This window comes from Amblyomma maculatum, unplaced genomic scaffold (assembly GCF_055883805.1).
Source record: "Amblyomma maculatum isolate TAMU_Amacu unplaced genomic scaffold, ASM5588380v1 scaffold_13, whole genome shotgun sequence".
Lineage (NCBI taxonomy): Eukaryota > Metazoa > Arthropoda > Arachnida > Ixodida > Ixodidae > Amblyomma > Amblyomma maculatum.
The window spans coordinates 1,200,242-1,204,598 of NW_028146738.1; the positions used below are offsets into that span (position 1 = coordinate 1,200,242).

At 44.2% G+C, this 4,357-nt stretch overlaps 1 long non-coding RNA gene across 1 annotated transcript; it reads left to right on the forward strand.

Moving 5' to 3' along the window:
- Positions 1-1,349: 1,349 nt before the first annotated feature.
- On the forward strand, positions 1,350-3,785 carry LOC146172095 (uncharacterized). Its single transcript, XR_014702465.1, has 3 exons — positions 1,350-1,837; positions 2,632-2,748; positions 3,429-3,785. It is a non-coding gene; the product is annotated as an uncharacterized LOC146172095 (long non-coding RNA).
- The last annotated feature ends 572 nt before the right edge of the window (positions 3,786-4,357 follow it).

Below are 4,357 nucleotides of genomic sequence, written 5' to 3' on the forward strand. Positions count from 1 at the left end.
GCCGGCTCGCTAGCTATCTCGGAGTCTCCGCTTACGTCATAGTGTGCATCACTCAACTCCAACTACGTAGTTGGAGGCCACAGTTTGAATTCGACCGGCGGGAACAAGAAAAAACCTCAACTTCTTATCGCAATATCTCAGCAATTATTCGATTTTTTGCTGCCGGATATGCGACGACAGTGTCACCAAATGTAGTTTATTAGATTTGCATACCATCTTTGGCTGTCTTTAGTGTCCCTTTAATGGGGGCGGCCTCACTTCGGATCTATGAGGGCTTTCCCATAAAAAGCCCACATTTAGGTTGGATTGCCCTCAAATATCCGGCAAGGGACCCTTGTGGTCTGGATGCAGGAATGTGCTCTGCATTAGCCCAAGAAACGCCGCTATGGGACCCATGCAGGAGGAGCAGGGGCAAGCCCAAATGGGGCTTGCCCACATTTGCCCCATCGGGGACCGATGCAGGTTTTATGATGGTTGCCCCAGCCCCACTTGCCTACATCGGACCTACTGGGGCCCCACATTCTGTGCTACCTGGGAACAAAACACTTACCCAACAGCTCAAGCAAGTGAGCTATGCATTCTTTTTTTTTGTTCTGGGTGCATGCTCACTGTTTAAAATATTGCTTTCATTTGTTCTAGGAAAAACTGGTGACGTATACATACATAGGCACCTACATATATACATGCATACCCACACAACCAGCAATATCCATAGGATCTTCACAAAAGGTCTCAATATCAAACGTCACTTTTGTACACCCATGAGATGTCCATGCGTCCATTATTAAAAGATCATCTTTTAGTGGATATCCTCATGACCTTACCTTTGTGTGGTCGGGAAGATATCACACAGTGTACATAACTTCGATGTTTTAATGTGACTTTCAGTGGACATGCGTAGTTCAGCAGATTTCTGCTTTAAATTTTGATTCGGACTAAGTGGAAAGGCAGACAGCGTCTTCAAGTAAAGCCCCTCAATTTCATCTTCAAGACCCTGTTGTCCCTTCTCTGCCCCCCCCCCCCCCCCGCGAGCGAGAAGACGCGGTTCACAGATGACTCATGCCGTAGTGCATGATAAAAACGTGGGCAGCTCGTTGCTCGTGCCGGAGAGGTTGAGGAGGACGTTGTACTCGCTGCCTACATTCGCGATCAAGAAATAGTGCATTCTTTGTGGCGAGCGAAAAATATTAAATGGTTTGCCTGCAGGCTTGTTGTATGATACATTTGTTATGAACATGAATAATGCGTTTATTGGGCGACGCGCTGTTACTTTCATATCTTCGGCAACTCTACCACAAAATTAGCGCGGAGTAGCACGCCTTTTTTTTTCTTTCATGGCGTCCGTGGCGTTGGTGCAGCCACCACAACACAATCGCACAATGCACGTGTTGTCCTTGCGAGCGAGAAGACGCGGTCAATTTAAGTGCAACGCGGACGTGTGTCCACAAATGACTCATGCCGTAGTACATGCCTATTTCAATACACTCAGCGGTCGAGTGGCATTGTAGTATTTTGGGAACCTCTGCTAATCTTGGCGCTTCCGAGTATTGCAGCTCGCGCTTGGTGTAATAGTTCTGCACCCTACCAGTACATTCCTGTACAACCGGAAGCGATCCCCGGAAGCCGGAAGTTTCATTGTGCCTGGCATGCATATGTTGCATAGCTGACACAAGCTCACATCGCCTCAACCGCTCTCCGAGGTGCTGGCAGCCGCATATCGTCGCACGCGCGTCACATGGCCACATCTTCACTGACGAAGTTGACAGCAGCAGTCATTTCAAGTTGTTAATCGCCCTGTGCATTGCCTTGTTCGTGGAGTACGTACGTTTCTTCAAAGGTACGTACGTTTCAGCATCACCTAAGAGCATGACTTTTTCTGCTATGCCTAAAGCAAGAGCGAAGACATGGGCAGCACGCGCAGCTGCGAGGAATACTCGTGCCACGTTTTCTGCTCTTGGTGAACCCGACGAGTGTGCAGAAGTGCATAAACCAGAAATGGTAGTTGTAAAGCTAGCCCGCAATGACAGCCCGGGGCCCACCTCTGTCATGTTTGACCCAGAGTTTATTCCCGCAGCGCAAGGGTCACCTGCGTCATCGGAACCTCTAGCTTTTTCTTTAAGCGGCGGGCCATTTTGTGCGCGTCGCCTAGCAAATGTGCGAGCGACATTGCTGATATTGATATAAAGTGCATTTTGCGGGAGTGAATACTAGAAGAGAACATTATGCAGAAGGCCGCGACCTCCCTGCTATATTATTTTTTTAACATCACTTTTTGCATGCCTTCATCGCAGAAAGGGTTGCTGCTTTGCCATTTTTTGTTCGTTTTTTTTTGTGAAAAGCTAGGCTGGCTCTTATTAGATCACCTCAGAGAATAAGATTGTTGTCTTGCCATGCGTGAAGTGCCAGCTTGTTCACACTGTATATTTTTCTGGATATTATGAAAAGTGTATAAAACTCTTTTCCTTTCTTGCTGTCATTACGCTCTACTTGTCCGTGTTTCCTCTCCCGGTTCCTTTATTTACACTGGCTGCAGCTCAGTACTCAGGTGCTTAATTGGCTGGCAACAATTTTTCCTTCTTTTTAGTATTTTAATAATGAACCACAGCTACTATACTGCTGTATTTGTTTCAGTGGCTGCAAGGTCAAACATGCGGAATGTTGCAACAGTGGATGATGGGCAAGCAGAAAGAAATGGCTCTAACATGCTCCATGCCGTTAAACAGCAACAGGAAAGGCTTGCAAAACAAGGTATGAAAATTTAGCCACTATTTTGTACAAAACTGTGTGTGTACATACCAGTTAGATGCCTGTTTAAGCATGGCTTGAACAAATTTAAATGAGCGAAAGCTCAAGCATGATTTTGCATGGTTTACCAAGGCTGTACACGGTTTGAATTAGGGGTTGCTCAAGCTTCTCATTAAAAGTAGATGCGAGAGTGCCTTAACACCACCTTTTCATTCCGCTATTTTTTTTAGTTGGTTTTGGGGGAAAGGAAGACAAAATATGTCTCCCTTTTTAGTGGACACCTATGCTTAATTAGGTTGAAGTCATTCAGTCCCAGCGAGGTGAAATCTGAAGTTGCAGCCTGAATAGTACAGCTTACACTCGAAAACAACTTCCAACCTTAACTGAAAAAGAAGTGAACACAAATTGTTAACTATCTTTGTCACAGAGACAACAGATTGTGAATTTTTTACATTCCTTTAACTACGGGCCCGGTGGAACTACGGGCATGTTAATAGGCTTATTTTCTTCGCACATAAAGGTTTTACATCCATTTTTTTTTACTGTTGTATAGCTGTAAGTTCTGCTGCCAGCTTTCAGCCAAGTTTGTTTTGTGCATGCGGCTTTTTTTTGTCTATTTGCTGTTACCTGTCAATTTCTTAATGCCTCACTTTATTGTTCACTTCATCTTTTATATTTTCCAGGAGGCACAAGCACGGACGCAAACTGAAACCCATGGAGAGGGGAAGGTGTTTGAAAGCTTGCAGTCTTTTTGTGAATAAAACTATAATTCACGCTATGTGTTTTGCTCAACAGCTATCCCTAGCTCTGCTAAAAGTGCATGCTTGTACATCTTGGCAATGTCCATGCAATGTCCAGAGACTGATTTAGCAACGTCCTCTAGACATCATAATAAAGTCCATGTGGACGTCCACTGTGAGGCAATAGGGACATCTCTGGAATGTCCACTGGACCAATTGTGGGTATTTATAGAGATCCTCTGAATATTAAATATTTTGAGGGGTACATTTTGTGGACATCTCCTGGATCTGATATGGTTGTCTGGGTAGATACATACATAGGTAATGCATCCATACATAGATACATGATACATAGATTTACTTCTCTACATATGTGGAATGAAACACTTGGCAAACTCAGAGGTAGAAACCTTACCCAGCATAGAAAGTGACTCTCAATAAAAAAAAGGAATGTATAAATCAGGAAAATGGTGGTTCTCTTCAGGTTTGTCTGTTGGTGAAGACAAGGAAATGTTTTAGCCTACGAAGTCATCAAGGAGTTATTAATATACATATATTATACTCAGCACTATTTTGTGCTGCTAGTGCGTGTCTTGGTTAAACGTATTTCTATTGTGTACTCAGTACTCTCAACCTTATGTGACATATTTTGAGGTTAAATTCTTATCCTGTAGTGGAATTTGTGCCAGTGTTTTGTAGTCAGTGATTTGCTTTATTAAACTTCACAAGAAATCTTTAAAGCATTGGAACACCTGGCAGGTTGCCACCACCTCCACGGCTGCCTAGCAACTATCCTTTTCCTGTCTGTGCTGCAAACACAACTTAGCGATGAGGGCCACAGGACTGACATCTCACTAGGCAGTCACGGGCTA